Source organism: Eriocheir sinensis, chromosome 60 (genome assembly GCF_024679095.1).
Source record: "Eriocheir sinensis breed Jianghai 21 chromosome 60, ASM2467909v1, whole genome shotgun sequence".
Classification (NCBI taxonomy): domain Eukaryota; kingdom Metazoa; phylum Arthropoda; class Malacostraca; order Decapoda; family Varunidae; genus Eriocheir; species Eriocheir sinensis.
This window is the reverse complement of record NC_066568.1, coordinates 3161504-3179003: the sequence shown is the minus strand read 5'-3', so window position 1 is coordinate 3179003 and position 17500 is coordinate 3161504.

The following is a 17500-nucleotide window of genomic DNA, read 5'->3' as shown; positions in this document are numbered from 1 at the left end:
GACTAAACTTGAGCATGTTGTCAAGAGCAGATCACGCGTATTGATAAGACATACCCCAACCCCTGAACCGACCCACCCCACTTCGAACCCCTCCCACGCCTGAACCCCCGCACCCACACCCAAACCCAAAGCACGAATAGCTACAGGAAGGGTTCATCTACCACATATATAAATTTGAGACCCGTGGATTTTATGGGGGCCTGGGAAAATGGGGTTGAAGTTGGGGTACGTGGAGGTTGGGAGAAGGTAATGGTGTTGCTCTCTGGTTCTCTTCTGTAAGTGGGCTTCTAAGTCCCTCCACTTCTCCTTAAGCCCCGGTCGTCTTAGTGGGCATTAACACTTCGTATCTGAAGGAGTTGTGAAGTAGTGAACGAGGTGCTGGGAGGAGGAGGAGGAGGAGGAGGAGGAGGAGGTGTGAAATTGTGCCTGATTTGATATGTCACAGAAGAAGAGGAGAAGGAGGAGGAAAATATATGAGGAGAAAGGGGAAGAAGAAGAGGAAGGAAGAGAAAGAATGGAGGAGGAGGAGGAGGAAGAAGAGGAAGAAATATATGGAGGAAGAGAAGATAAGATGATATACGAACAAGGAAGAAGAAGAAAAATAAGAGGAGGAAAGAGGAGGAGGAGGAGGAGGAGGAGGAGGAAGAGGAGGAGGAAGAGGAGGAGGAGGAAAAATGGATGCAAAACTTGTAATCAAAGAGAGAGAGAGAGAGAGAATCACCAACGACATTTACTATTATTTTTTATCTTCTTCCGCGCTATTTCCTCCTCCCTCCTCCTCCACCTCCTCCTCCTCTTCCTCCTCCTCCTCCTCCTCCTCCTCCCTTCGTAATAAATAGCTTGGCCAGTCCTTTTTCTGATTACTGGAAACTGACTGACTGACTGACTGACTGACTGACTGACTGACTGACTGACTGGCTGACTGACTGACTGACTGACTGGCTGGATGACTGACTGACTGACTGACTGACTGACTGACTGACTGACTGACTGGCTGACTGACTGACTGACTGACTGGCTGACTGACTGACTGACTGACTGACTGACTGACTGGCTGACTGGCTGGATGACTGACTGGCTGACTGACTGACTGACTGACTGACTGACTGACTGGCTGGATGACTGACTGACTGACTGACTGACTGACTGACTGACTGACTGACTGACTGACTGACTGACTGACTGACTGACTGACTGACTGACTGACTGACTGACTGACTGGCTGACTGACTGACTGACTGGCTGGCTGACTGACTGACTGACTGACTGACTGACTGGCTGACTGACTGACTGACTGACTGACTGACTGGCTGACTGGCTGACTGACTGGCTGACTGACTGACTGACTGACTGACTGACTGACTGACTGACTGACTGACTGACTGACTGACTGGCTGGCTGACTGGCTGACTGACTGACTGGCTGGCTGACTGACTGACTGACTGACTGACTGACTGACTGACTGGCTGGCTGACTGACTGACTGGCTGGCTGACTGACTGACTGACTGACTGACTGACTGACTGACTGACTGACTGACTGACTGACTGACAAAGGAAAGGAAAATAAAAGAGAAAAATAAAGGAAATGAGGAGAAAGTTAAAGACACAGAAAGGGAAAAGGAAGGGAATGGAAGGAATAGGAAAGAGAAAAAGGAGAAGGAAAGGAAAATGAAGGAAAAGGAGGAGGAAAGGGGCAGAAAAAGGTAAGAGAAAGAGGGAAAATAAGAGAAAGGAAGGAAAGAGAGAAAAAAGAAGAAGGGGAGGTAGGGAAGAGAAGGAAAGGAAGGAAGGGAAGGAAGGGAGATGAAGGAAAAGAGGGAGGAAAATAGAGAAAGGAAAAAAAAAGAAAGTGAGGAAGGAAAGAAAAATAATAAAGGAGGAGATAGGAGAGAAAGAGAAGGGAAGGGAAGGAAGGGAGAGAAAGGGGAGGAAGATAATAAAGGAGGAGATAGGAGAGAAAGAGAAGGGAAGGGAAGGAAGGGAGAGAAAGGGGAGGAAGATAATAAAGGAGGAGATAGGAGAGAAAGAGAAGGGAAGGGAAGGAAGGGAGAGAAAGGGGAGGAAGGGAGGGAAGGAAAAGGGAAATTAATAGGGTGATGAAAGTTATGGAGGGAAAAAAAGATAAAAGACTGACCTACTGATAAATTGCCTTCCTCCTCCTCCTCCTCCTCCTCCTCCTCTTGTCCCCTTCTTCGTCTCCCTCTTCACTCTCCCATTCTGTACTCCATCTTCTTTTTCTTCATCTTCCTTTTCCTTTCCTTCTTTTCCTTCCTTCCTTCCTTCTTTAGCGCCCTACCAGTACCCCTCCCCCCTTCCTCCTTCCCCAGTTCCCCCCTCTCTCCCCCTTGACCCCAGTCCCCCCCCCCAGTATACCAGTTCCCCAACACTCCCCAATCCCCATTTTCACCCTCTTCTTACCCCAGTTCTTACCCCAGGGCTCTTATTTTCCCCAGGCCTTCTCAGTTTTCCCCAGCTCCCCCAGCATATTTCCGGTCTTTTGTCCCCCCAGTCCCCAGCAATCCCCCCAGTTCCTCTGTTCCACCCCAGTTCTTCCCCAGTCATACCCGAGTTTCCCCCAGTCCTTCCTCAGCATTCCCCAGTACGATTTTTATTTCCTTTGGTTCCCCAGTACCCCAGTCTCTCCCCCCAGCCCTCCCCAGCTTCCCCAGTCACCCTCAGGCTTCCCCAGTTCTCCCCAGTACGTTATTTTATGTTATTTTGTTCCCCAGTACCCCCACGTTCCTTCCCCAGTCTCCCCCAGTACGTTCTTTTGTCCCCTCTTCTCCCCTGTGGCACCCCGGTTCACCCACTCCTCCCCAGCCTCCCCCAGCCCTCCCCAGCTCCCCAGTTCTCCCCAGTACGTTCGTTTATGCCCTTTTCTTCCCCAGTCTCCCCCAGTACGTTCTTTTATGCTTCTTTGTCCCCTGTGGCACCCCGGCTCACCCACTCCTCCCCAGCCTCCCCCAGGGCCATATTCTCTGTCCTCTTATCCCAGCCTCCCCTCCCCCCCCCCCAGCGAGGATCGATGAACGAGATATGATAACAGGAAGAACTTGTCTGAAACCACCGCCTTTGTGTATATACGGCCCCTAATACCTTATACCTGATCGTTCATTGCCTTATACTTGGGGATGCTGGACCCTTATACTTGCTGGGTTAGTGTGTCGGATTTGAGCACTGAGGCCACGTGTATCTTTAATGTGTGTCTCTAACCTCGCCTCATACCTTATACATGATAGTTCTGTGCCTTATACTTGGGGATGCTGGACCCTTATACTTGCTGGGTTAGTGTGTCGGATTTGAGCACTGAGGCCACGTGTATCTTTAATGTGTGTCTCTAACCTCGCCTCATACCTTATACCAGATAGTTCTGTGCCTTATACTTGGGGATGCTGGACCCTTATTCTCCCTGGGTTAGTGTGTCGGATTTGAGCACTGAGGCCACGTGTATCTTTAATGTGTGTCTCTAACCTCGCCTAATACCTTATACATGATAGTTCTGTGCCTTATACTTGGGGATACTGGACCCTTATTCTTCCTGGGTAAGTGTGTCGGATTTGAGCACTGAGGCCAGGTGTATCTTTAATGTGTGTCTCTAACCTCGCCTAATACCTTATACATGATAGTTTTGTTGTTTTATCTCCTTGCCGGCCGTTCTATCTCTCTTGTGGTAGACGGTCACTGTTCTTCCCCTAAACCTTATCAACAGTGTTTTTCCTATGTTCCAGTTGTTAGTTGTAGTGCAGAATATATTTATTTATCAAAACGTATGTATTTATTTTAGATCTCATTCTTTAGATTTGTCCTGCATGGCTCTGTCCCATCAAACACTCCCTTTCTGTTGTTCATTGATGATCTTTCCAAAACAATCTGGTCACTGTTCTTCCCCTAAACATATCAATGGTGTTTTTTCCTTAATTCCAGTTGTCAGTTGTAGTGCAGAATATATTTATTTCTCTAAACGTATATATTTATTTTAGATCTCATTCTTTAGATTTGTCCTGCATGGCTCTGTCCCATCAAACACTCTCTTTCTGTTGTTAATTGATGATCTTTCCCAAACAATCTGGTCACTGTTCTTCCCCTAAACCTATCAGTGGTGGTGTCCGGCATGGCTTTGTCCTATCTCCCACTCTCTTTCTGTTGTTATCTGTTGTTAATTGATGATCTTTCCAAAACAATCTGCAACTATCAACGAACACTCTTGTGGATGAGAATCACATTATAGGAAAACCGCTTCTGTAATTCACCAAAAGGCTGGTCAGTTGAAAGGAAATCCAGGGCTATTTCTGACGATGATAATATTGTGTAAACAGTTTTTCCTTTCATTTTTTTTTTTTTTTTTTTTTTTAGTACTGTTGTCCGCTGTGGATGTTAGCAGCCCCAGGAAGGAAGGAAGGAAGGAAGGAAGAGAGGAAGGAAGGAAGAGGGAAGGAAGGAAGGAAAACTGGTGATATAAACTGAAGAAATGAAGGAAGAGAGAAAGGAAGGAAGGAAGGAAGGAAGGAAGAGAGGAAGGAAGGAAAGAAAGGACGGAAGGAAGGAAGGAAAGTAGAAAATATAAGTTGAATGAATGGAGGAGGAAGAGGAGGAAGAGGAGGCAGAAGAAGAAGTATAAAGGAGGTTGAGGAAGAAGAAGAAGAAAAAGAAAAAGAAAAAGAAGAAAAAGAAGGAAAAGAAGAAAAAGAAGAAAAAAATGAGAGGAGGAAATCATAAATACACTACAACCCAAATCCAAACAAGCAGACCTTTTTTCATCGTCACATGTTCGGTGCCGCGATCTTCTCTTGTTTTATAATTGTCAATACTAATAAACAGCCCCTTCCTGACGCCGTTCCCTTCCAGCTTCCCTGTATGAACCACTGTTACGGTTTAATGCCTGACTCCTTACGTTCTTATGTTCTTATGTTCTTATACCCAAAACATTAATATGATCTCTTAACTCCATGGCATAAGCGCAGTTTCAGCCTATTCGCCGTTTGCAATTTAATGAACTCTTCAATGAATTTTTTCGCTGCTAATCAATTTTTCCCGTTAATAAGTGTGTTTCCAGTGTGATCGAAGTGTGAATTGTATATATATAGGACACTTCCAGATGAGATTGTTCCTTTTATTGACATTGATAAGAGAGAGAGAGAGAGAGAGAGAGAGAGAGAGAGAGAGAGAGAGAGAGAGAGAGAGGAAGAGAAATGAAGTTGATGGGATATAGGAAGGAGAGGAAGACAGGGAGGGTAAGATTAAGAGACTGAGTGAGGGAGCGTAAGGGAGGGAGAGGGAGAAAAAAAAGAGAGAAAAGTAAGAGAGGATGAAGCGAGGAAGACAGGGAGAGTAAGATTAAGAGACTGAGTGAGGGAGAGTAAGGGAGGGAGAGGGAGAAAAAAAAAGAAAGGTAAGAGAGGATGAAGCGAGGAAGACAGGGAGAGTAAGATTAAGAGACTGAGTGAGGGAGAGTAAGGGAGGGAGAGGGAGGGAGAGGGAGGGTAAGGGAGAGTAAGGGAGGGAGAGGGAGGGTAAGGGAGAGGCAGAAAAAGACAGTATCAGAGGCTTCAGACACTGGCAATACTGATAGGGAGTTAAGAAGACCCAGCTTATCAATAGTATACACAGACCACCACCACCACCACCATCACCACCACCACCACCACCACACGCACACAAGCCGCTCACCGACCACCACCACCACCTCTACCATCACCATCATTCACCACAATCACCACCACCACCGCCACAATAGCCCGGCAGTATCACCTGTTTGACTTACGCAGGTGTATGTGTGTGCGTGTGTGCGTGTGTGTGTGAGTTATTGATACGACTACTACTACTATTACTGGTACTACTACGACCACGAGGGACTACCTGGAACTACTACTACTACTACTACTACTACTACTACTACTACCACTATCATCACCAATGTCTTAAGTGGTGGTGAGTGCTCCTCCCACCATCACCACCTGATCACGTAATACTTGAAATGAAGAAGGTCAATTAGTCCTCTCACCTGCCCGTTCATCTTTTCACAGGTAAGCTAATTAGTTATGTTTTTTTTATATTTTTTGGATACCTGTTTTTTTTTTTTTTTGGTGTGTGTGTGTGTGTGTGTGTGTGTGTGTGTGTGTGTGTGTGTGTGTGTGTGTGTGTGTGTGTGTGTTTCTTCCCTTCTATGACTGAAAGAATGAATGAATGAAGGAAGGAAGGGAAGGAAAGAAGGAGCAAAGAAAGAAAGGAAGGAAGGAAGGAAGGAAGAGACGGAACAGACAAAGGAAGGAAAAAAGAGGAAAAAAGTGAATGAATGAAGAGAAAGAAAGAAAGAAGACACAAAATGGAAGAGAAAGAAAAAGAAAACAAAAAAACAAATAAAACAAACAAAAAAAGTGAAAATTTCGTAACAAAAAAGAAAGGAAAGGAAAAAAGATGGAAGAAAAAAAGAAAAAAAAACACGAGAGTAAAACGAAAGTAAAATATTAGTGTGTGTGTGTGTGTGTGTGTGTGTGTGTGTGTGTGTGTGTGTGTGTGTGTGTGTGTGTGTGTGTGTGTGTGTGTGTGTGTGTTCGCGATGCTTAATCAATATTTTTTTTCTATCGTTCATTATTTTCTTCTTGGCTATTTTTTTTCATTTCATTTTGTCTTCTTAGGTTAATTTTTCTTCTTCTTACGTTCATTTTTTTTAAGTTCATTTTCTTCTGACGTTCATTTTCTTCTCTTTTTACGTTTATTTTTTCTTCTTACGTTCATTTTTTTAAGTTCACTTTCTTCTTACGTTCATTTTTTTCTCTTTTTACCTTTATTTTTCCTTCTTACGTTCATTTTTACAAGCTCACTTTCTTCTGACGTTCATTTTCTTCTCTTTTTACGTTTATTTTTCCTTCTTACGTTCATTTTTACAAGCTCACTTTCTTCTGACGTTCATTTTCTTCTCTTTTTACGTTTATTTTTTCTTCTTCCGTTCACTCTTTCCTTTTTACGTTCATTTTGTTATTTTTCTGATTTTTTGTCTTCTTAAGTTCATTTTTCCTTTTTACGTTCATTTTGTCATTTTTTCTGAATTTTCTTTTGTCTTCCGAAGTTCATTTTGTTCTTCTTTTGTTACACTTAAGAAACAAACAAAAAAAAACTAAGGCCTTATTCTCTCTCTCTTTATTTTTTTTATTTACACAGACACTTGGTTACATCAGGGCCTAGTACCTATAACATTACATTATAAGGCGGCACTAGTTTGTAGGCTAAAGGGAACATAGTTGGTATCCCCTATCTGAAAGCCTAACCTGTTCACAAACTGTTCAGCCACTGGTTCACAAACAGTTTATATTGTTGCCGGTGTGTGAACTGCTGAGGCAGCTGACCGGACGCAAGGAGACGGTTCCATATCTGCATATCTCTCTCTCTCTCTCTCTCTCTCTCTCTCTCTCTCTCTCTCTTCATTGTCATCAATGAAAATGAACTTAAAAAATGAACGTAAGAAGAAAATGAACTTAAAATAATGAACGTAAGATGAAAATGAACTTAAAATAATGAACGTAAGATGAAAATGAACTTAAAAAAACGAACGTGAGAAGAAAATGAACTTAAAAAAATGAACGTGAGAAGAAAATTAACTTTATAAAAATGAACGTGAGAAGAAAATGAACTTTAAAAATGAACGTAAGAAGAAAATGAACTTAAAAAAATGAACGTAAAAAGAAAATTAACTTAAAAATGAGCGTAAGAAGAAAATGAACTTAAAACAATGAACGTAAGAAGAAAACGAACTTAAAATAATGAACGTGAGAAGAAAATGAACTTAAAAAATGAGCGTGAGAAGAAAACGAACTTTAAAAAATGAACGTGAGAAGAAAATGAACATAAAAAATGAACGTAAGAAGAAAACGAACTTAAAAAAATGAACGTAAGAAGAAAATGAACATAAAAAATGAACGTAAGAAGAAAATGAACATCAAAAATGAACGTAAGAAGAAAACGAACTTAAAAAATGAACGTAAGAAGAAAATGAACTTTAAAAAAATGAAGGTAAGAAGGAACTGAACTTAAAAATTGAACGTAAGAAGAAAATGAACTTCAAAAAATGAACGTAAGAAGAAAACGAACTTTAAAAAAATGAACGTAAGAAGAAAACGAACTGAAAAAAATGAACGTGAGAAGAAAATGAACTTTAAAAAATGAACGTGAGAAGAAAATTAACATAAAAAATGAACGTAAGAAGAAAACGAACTTAAAAAATGAACGTAAGAAGAAAATGAACTTAAAAAATGAAGGTAAGAAGGAACTGAACTTAAAAAAATGAACGTGAGAAGAAAATGATCTAAAAAAATGAACGTAAGAAGAAAATGAAAAAAAAATGAACGTAAGAAGAAAATGAAATTAAAAAAATGAACGTAAGAAGAAAACGAACTTAAAAAAAATGAACGTAAGAAGAAAACGAACTTAAAAAAATGAACGTGAGAAGAAAATGAACTAAAAAAATGAACGTAAGAAAATGAACGTAAGAAGAAAACGAACTTAAAAAAATGAACGTGAGAAGAAAATGAACTTAAAAAATGAACGTAAGAAGAAAATGAGCTTAAAAAAATGAACGTAAGAAGAAAATGAACGTAAGAAGAAAATGAACTTAAAAAAATGAACGTGAGAAGAAAATGAACTTAAAAAAATGAACGTAAGAAGAAAATGAACTTAAAAAAATGAACGTGAGAAGAAAATGAACTTAAAAAAATGAACGTGAGAAGAAAATGAACTTAAAAAAATGAACGTAAGAAGAAAACGAATTTAAAAAAATGAACGTGAGAAGAAAATTAACTTAAAAAGATGAACGTGAGAAGAAAATGAACTTAAAAAAATGAACGTAAGTAGAAATGAACTACTCTCTCTCTCTCTCTCTCTCTCTCTGTGTACTGTAGAATCAGAACGGATCTCCGACACTCCTTTGCCTCACAGACTAGGTATCTGATATCAAAACATTTCCTCTCAGGCCACCATTGATAATACCCGTGGCGGCTTATCTATAACAGCTCGTATACATGATGCCTCGCAGGTAAAGCGTTAGTCTTTCTTTCCTGTCTTTCTTTTTCCAGCTTTGAATCTCGACATTTTGATTCTTTATTTTTGCCCTGTTTCGCCGTGCTTTTCAAACGCTAGCACACGCTCTCGTGGTGAAAACAGGACCAATAATGGCGTCCAAATCTTAGGTTGTCGGGACTCTATCTATCAAGGGACTCTATAGATCACGACCCAAAAACAGGTTACGCTAAATGGAAGACGCTATTAATCTCCGTGAGGTCACTGGGCTTCTCTTCCATACTGTTGCACCCTGACCTTAAATCCTGACCTTAACCCGTCCGCTGCAATTGCCACGGATTTGGCCTTCGCTGAAATCTTAACCCGGTAGCTGCGGGGAACATGTATCTTAAAGGCCCCTCTAAGCGAATTAATGAGAAAAATCATCACTCGCGCAAACCATTTCATAATATATAGTACCAATGCATTTGTGATCAGTTTGTGCATCATCTGTTTGGGGGGTTTATATCATGGTAAAAATTTGGCCCATCGCTGGTACACGGTAAAACCACAAATTTGGCCCGTCGCTGTTACCGGGTTAATAATCTTAGGTTGTCGGGACTCTATCTATCAAGGGACTCTATAGATCACGACCCAGAAACAGGTTATGCTAAATGGAAGAGGCTAAAAAACATTGGATGCTGTTTGTTTCTGTCGAGATGCGAAACGGCGAAACGCTTCTTGATAAACTCCTTCCTATCCCTTCTAACTTTTCCTTCCTTTTATTACCTAACTCACAATGCTTCACTCTCCCCTTTCTCTCTCTCTTTCCTAAAACAGAAACTCAAACATTGTAAAATAAAAATAAAAAAGTCGAATTCTCCTTGATTTTGCAGGCATAGGAGTCAAAAGTGTGGGCAAATTAGTGTTAAGTGTTAAGTGAGAGGCAGCAGTGACCGTTAGCTTCCTCACCGTGACAAAGCTAACGGTCACTTTTTTTTTTACAGCTAAGGAGAGAGTTCAAGGGCAGCCTCTCACTTAACACTTAACACTTATTGGCCCATACTTTTGACTCCTACATATATTTTACTTTACTTACAAATATCTGGCATTATACTTTCATTTACTCTCCCTGTTTCTCCCTTTTCTTTCTCTCTTAACTTTCTTTTTCTCTCCCTCCCTCTCCCTTCTAATCTTTCCTTCCTTTCATTTACTCTCCCTGTTTCTCTCTCCCTTCTTCTCCTCCTTTCTTTCTTTTCCTTTCCTTCACTGTCTCTCTCTCTCTCTCCCTCCCTCCCTCTCACTTTCCGCTATCTTTTTCAAATAATATTCATCTTTCATTTTTTGTTCCTCTATCTCTTTATCTCTATCTGCTATCTCTCCCTCGTAGTGATATGGACACAATCTTCACATTAATCTCAATACTAACAATCTATTTCTATTATTGTATGAACGTCTTGAGTAGTTTTTATATGTATTTGTTTTGGTTTTGATGGTTGCATGCTTCAGTGTTTTGTACGGGACACTAAACGAGAGATAAATTTGGTCTTGGTCTGGTAATTTTCGGATTTGTTTTGTTTTTAATGATTGCATGCTTCACTGTTTTGTACGGGACACTAAACGAGATAAATTTGGTCTTGGTCTGGTAATTTTCGGATGTTTTGTTTTTGATGATTGCATGCTTCAGTGTTTTGTACGGGACACTAAACGGAGCTAAATTTGGCCTTGGTCTGGTAATTTTCGGAGCTGTCTTTTGGTTATTTTATGAGTATTGTGTTAGGATGAGTCGCTTAATATTTCTCCTCCTTATACTTCTCTGTTAATCTTTCCTTTTTTACTTATTCTTATTTAACTCAACTTGCAACAATAAACAATCAATCAATCAATCAATCAATAAACTACAAATAAATGTCAAGAATAGTTCGTTCAAGGCTGAATTTCCCTTCTAGAATCTTTAGTATAATTAGTAAAGACGAAAAATAGCACAGTCCACTAGGGAAAAATATCTCCCAATACCACTAGGCTAGTAAATTAATAGGAAAATTTCTTGGTCTCGGTCTTGGTCTTATAAAATCACAGGGAACAGGAAATAACGGGGAAGCAAAAGGAAGGAAAGGAAAGAAAATGAGAAAGATGATAAAAAGTGACATAAAGAAAGATAGGATGAAAGGAGAAAGAGAGGAAACACGTAGAGAGAGAGAGAGAGAGTTAGCGAAAGAGAGAAATGGAGGAAAGTAGAGAAAAAGGAGAGAGAAAGGGAGATAAAAAAAGAAGAGGAGAGAAAAATAAAAGAAGAAACAGAAAAATACGTAAAAAAAACAGAGAGAGAGAGAGAGAGAGAGAGAGAGAGAGAGAGAGAGAGAGAGAGAGAGTTAGCGAAAGAGAGAAATGGAGGAAAGTAGAGAAAAGGGAGAGAGAAAGGGAGATAAAAAAAAAGAGAAGAGGAGAGAAAAACAAAACGAAAAATGAAAAAAAAATACATAAAGAAACCATCCCACCAGAGAGAGAGAGAGAGAGAGAGAGAGAGAGAGAGAGAGAGAGAGAGAGAGAAAACGGAGACAAGCAAACGAATAAAGAAAAAAAGTTAGCGAAAGAGAAAAATGGAGGAAAGTAGAGAAAAAAGGAGAGAGAAAGGGAGATAAAAAAAAAAGAGAAGAGGAGAGAAAAACAAAACGAAAAATGAAAAAAAATACATAAAGAGACCATCCCACCAGAGAGAGAGAGAGAGAGAGAGAGAGAGAGAAAACGGAGACAAGAAAACGAATAAAGAAAAAAGAGTTAGCGAAAGAGAAAAATGGAGGAAAGTAGAGAAAAAAGGAGAGAGAAAGGGAGATAAAAAAAAAGAGAAGAGGAGAGAAAAACAAAACGAAAAATGAAAATAAATACATAAAGAGACCATCCCACCAGAGAGAGAGAGAGAGAGAGAGAGTAATGCATCCGGGGAGGGGCTGGAGAATGGACGTCAATGGTTAATATAAGATAAAGGTTCTCTGTGCCGGGTTAATAGAGACGAGCGCCGCCAGATAGCCCGCGCCTCCTTATCTCCCCCCTTATCTGCACCCCCCCACTCCCCCCCCCCCGGCCCCCCCTCGACCCCCCACCTCCAGGACCAACCATCGACTTGCTTCTCTCTCTCTCTCTCTCATAGATCGTTGACTTGGTTTCCTCTTATTTCTGTCGTATTTAAAGTTAGCAAAAGTTAGTAAAGTATGTAAGTGGAAATAGTATATAAGTTAGTAAAAGTAAGTTAGTAAAAAGGAGTAGTTAGTAGTAGTTAGTAAATATAAGTTAGTAAAAGTAAGTAAAAAAAAAATCAAGTCGACGGTTTAGCTTACAGAAACGTTGAGAGATAGATAGATAGATAGATACAGAGAGAGAGAGAGAGTGGGCTACCCGTCTGTCGCTAATTTTGATCATTCGTATATGCATTCGAGAAGGTTCCGCAAACAAACAAACAAACAAACAACAACAAAAAAAACTAGACGGCTTCCTACACGGCGACGCGATTGACTGTGTGTGTGTGTGTGTGTGTGCGAGTGTGTGTGTGTGTGTGTGTGTGTGTGTGTGTGTGTGTGTGTGTGTGTGTGTGTGTGTGTTTGTTTTACTGCTCTTTTTACGGGAGTCTCCCCTTAATTAGTTTATTTTTATGCGACCTTTCTCTTATTACTTTCGTTTTTATGCTATTATCCGTATTGAGCGAACTATTGTTATGCGATTATCCCTATGTTGTGTGATGCTCCCATGCGATTATCCGGACTACGAGTGGCTCCTAATACGATTAATTTGGGGGTATAAGGAGATGTTTTATGCGATTATCCGGTTTAGGGGTATCGATTTATGCGGCTATCCGGATGAGAGAGAGAGAGAGAGAGATAATATATGCGACTATACATAAGGACCTGACAATGTTATGCGATTATGCGTATTAATGGCGTATCACTGGGCTACTATCCGTGTGTCATTGATTATATTATGCGATTAACCGTGTCAGAAGTTCTTTACATAGACAACATATCTAATATTTCTCTCTCTCTCTCTCTCTCTCTACAAAAACAACATTCAAAGTCGAACAGAGAGATGTTTATATTATTTTTTTCTTTTTTCTTTCTTTTCTTTCTCTCTTTTTCTTTTTTTTCGTCTTTTTCTTTCTTTTTCTTTCCTCTTTTCTTCCTTTTTCTTTTCTTCCTCTCTTTTTCTTTCTTTTTCTCTCTTTTATTCTTTTTCTTTCCTCTTTTTCTCTCTGTTTCTTTCCTCTTTCTTTTCTTCCTCTTTTCCTCTCTTTTTTTTTTTCTTCTTTCAATCAACTTATATTTCTTGATCAATTTCGTATATTATTAAAATCTTACTAAATCCCTCATGTATAAATTTGGTTATCGATATATTGGTTAACTTAAATACCTTCTAATCTATTCAATGCCTCTCTATCTATTACTTATTAACGTAGATATGTATTTTGTGTCCTTAGTAAACATATATAAAAACATTAAGTAGAAAAATATCGTAGAAAATAACGTAATGGTAGATAATTGTAGTTGTTTTGTTATGACCATATTAATAGTAAGGAGAAGAAGAGGAGGAGGAGGAGGAGGAGGAGGAGGAGGAGGAGGGAGAGAACAGAAGGAAGAAGCGGAAGAGGAGGAAGAGGAGGAGGTGGAAGCTGGGATGAAGAGGTGGAGGAACAGGAGAGAGGGAGGGAGGAGGAGGGAGAAGAAGAGGAGGGAGAGAACAAGAGGAAGAAGCAGAGGAGGAAGAGGAGGAGGAAGGTGGGATGAAGAGGTGGAGGAACAGGAGGAGGAGGTAAAAGGGAGAGGAGGAGAGAGGAAGAGGAGGAAGAAGCAGAGGAGGAGGAGGAAGAGGAGGAGGAGGAGGAGGATAGCAAAGGAGGGTAAGATTAATTTGATAGTTAAAAAAGGTGAAATTAACCCCTAGTCTTCCTCTTCCTCCTCCTCCTCTTCCTCCTCTTCCTCCTTTTATCTTCCTCCTCTTCCCCTCTCTTCCTTTCCCTCCTCCTCCTTCTCCTTCCCTCTCTCTTGTTCCTCCATCTCTTCATCCTATCTTCCTCCTCCTCTTCCTCTCCTCCTTCCTTCTTCTTCCCCTCTTTCTTCTTTCAACTCCTTCTTCTCTTTCCCTTCCCCTCTTCTTTCCCTTCCTCCTCCTCCTCCTTCTCCTCTGCGTGTTGGTCCAAATTGCGCCTCAGCCATTTTGAAACCAAGAGAGCAGCGGTATGCGCAAGATAATTGGTCAATCCATCTGTAATTGGGTTGTTAGCTCTCTCTCTCTCTCTCTCTCTCTCTCTCTCTCTCTCGTGCTGTTTCCTTCTCCTTCTCTCCCTTTTCTAATGCCCAAATTGCACCCTCCTCCTCCTCCTCCTCCTTCTCCTCCTCCTCCTCTTCTTCCTCCTCCTCCTCCTCCCTGCCATAACCGATATTGCTCCTCCTCCTCTTCCTCCTCCTCCTCCCTACTATCACTGAAATTGCTCCTCTTTCTCCTCCTCTTTTTCCGTTTCTACCTCTCAAATTGCTTCCTCCTCCTCCTCTTCCTCCTCCTCCTCCTCCTTCTCTTCCTCCTCCTCCTCCTCCTGTTCCTCCTCCTCCTCCTAAATTGCTCCATAATTGCTACCTTCATCTTGCTCGCAAATAAAAATCTCTGCCGTTAAGAAGACACGAACGCACGAACACACGAACGAGGCGAAGAAGTGAAAAAAAAAAGAGTTGATATAAAAGATAATTATTTAATGCACTTAATGGCATCGTAATGTTGGTGGCGTACGTAATGGCGCGTGACTTCTGACTCGGTTAATCGCATACAACTTCTGACACGGTTAATCGCACACAACTTCTGACTCGGTTAATCTCAATAGAACTTTTGACACGGTTAATCTCAATAGAACTTCTGACACGGTTAATCTCAATAGAACTTCTGACACGGTTAATCTCAATAGAACTTCTGACTCGGTTAATCGCATACAACTTCTGTCACGGTTAATCTCAATAGAACTTCTGACACGGTTAATCTCAATAGAACTTCTGACACGGTTAATCTCAATAGAACTTCTGACACGGTTAATCTCAATAGAACTTCTGACACGGTTAATCTCAACAGAACTTCTGACACGGTTAATCTCAATAGAACTTCTGACACGGTTAATCTCAATCAAACTTCTGACACGGTTAATCTCAATAGAACTTCTGACACGGTTAATCTCAATAGAACTTCTGACACGGTGATGATGATGATGAGACGAAGAGCCTTACACTCCACTCTGTCCAAGAGAGCTGTGTGAGTGGAGCCCCCCCACACATGATGCATACTCCATACGAGGGCGGACAAGGCCCCTGTATATGGACAGCATCTGCGCGGGGGAAAAGAACTGGCGGAGACGATACAGAACGCCCAACCTAGAGGAAGCTAATTTAGTGAGAGAGATTTAAAGTTTCCAGTTCAGATTTTGAGCTAAGGATAGACCAAGGATGTTTAGTGTAGAAGGTGACAGCTGAGTTTTGTCGAAGAATAGGGGATAGGTGTTTGGAAAATTGCGTCGAGTTGATAGGTGGAGAAATTGAGTTTTTGATGCGTTTAAGGACATCTGGTATATTAACCGTTTTTCTTTACAAATTTTATTACATTTTCTTTGTATTTTTCTTTTAATTCTTTTTTTTCTTCATTTTTTTTTTGTTTCTTGATAACTTTGGCTTTTTTTTCCCTTCATGTAATTTTTTCTGTACAATTTTACTTTTTTTCTCAATATGAATTTCGCCTATTTTACCTGTTCACTAATCCCCCATTTCTCCCTCTCTCTCTCTCTCTCTCTCTCTCTCTCTCTCTCTCTCTCTCTCTCTCTCTCTCTCCCAGCCATGTACTACCCCAGCGAGCCGCGCTTCGCCGGGGACATGTCCGCTTACTCCCCCGAGGACCCCCCCGACCCCTGGCAGAGCCCCCCTTCCGCCCCCCACCACCCACACCACCCACACCCCCACCCCCACTCCCTCCTCCACCACCTCGCCCCCCCCACCCCCGCCTCCACCGCCGCCGCCACCTCCACTTCCACTTTACAGGATTTTAGGTAAGTTACAATTGGGATTCTTCTTCTTCTTCTTTTTATTATTATTATTATTATTATTATTATTATTATTATTATTATTATTATTAGGTCATTATTATTATCATTATTAACTTATATTTGACGTCATTTCTATATTTTTTGCCATTTCTATCATTTTTTTACCATTTCTATTATTTTTTTGCGATCATTTCTATCATTTTTTTTTTTAACAGCATTTCTATTTTTTTTTTTTTTTTGCCATTTTCATCTATATATATATATATATATATATATATATATATATATATATATATATATATATATATATATATATATATTTTTTTTTTGCCAGTGAGTCACTTTCTGTCATCCAATCACCTTCCGTCAGTCACTTTCTGTCATCCAATCACCTTCCGTCAGTCACTTTCTGTCATCCAATCACCTTCCGTCACTCATTTTCCATCATTCTTTCGCCACCATTCCGCCTCTCCTCCCGAAATTGACCTCTCTTTCGGCCACCTCTTTTGATCCTTTTTTTTTTAGGAGCAGCGAGTAGCGGTCTTTTTTTATTATTATTTCCTTTTTTTGTGCCCTTGAGCTGTCTCCTTTGTTGTAAAAAAAAAAAAAAACCATTCCACCACTTTTTTTTTTATCGAAGTGTCCCCAAATTTTAATCAGCTTGAGACAGACGGTTGACAAAGATCCATTATCGCCGACCTCGCTCCGTGAAGGTCGGCGATAAAAAGAATTGGTATCACTGCCCACAATAATCAATACATAATAATACCCAATGGTCCTAATAATAATAACGATAATAACACTCCATTCAAGACAAAGAAGGGTAAGTAAGTCTGTCAACCTGCCTGTCTGTCTATCTATATGCTTGCCAATATCTCTACTAAACTATTGAGAGGAATTTGGCACTGAGCTTATTTTCGTTATCTGAATGTCTCTCTGTTTGCTTGTCTGTCTATCTCTCTGTCTGTCTGTCTATGTATATGCTTGCCAATATCTCTACTAAACTATTGAGAGGAATTTGGCACTGAGCTTATTCTCGTTATCTGAATGTCTCTCTGTTTGCTTGTCTGTCTATCTCTCTGTCTGTCTATGTATATGCTTGTCAATATGTCTACTAAACTACTGGGAGATATTTGGCATTGAGCTTATTTTCGTTATCTGAATGTCTGTCTGTCTGCTTTTCTGTCTATCTGTCTATCTATATGCTTGCCAATATGTTAAACTATTGGGAGATATTTGGCATTGAGCTTATTCTCGTTATCTGAATGTCTGTCTGTCTGTCTGCTTGTCTGTCTATCTGTCCATCTGTCTGTCTGTCTATCTATCTATCTGTCAATAAGTTTACCCCACTATGAGAGCAGAAACGTGACAGACAGACTTGCTAGTTGACCTCTGACCTATCTTTCGGCCACTCCTCTAACTCTTTATAGGAGCAGTGAATAGCGGGCTTT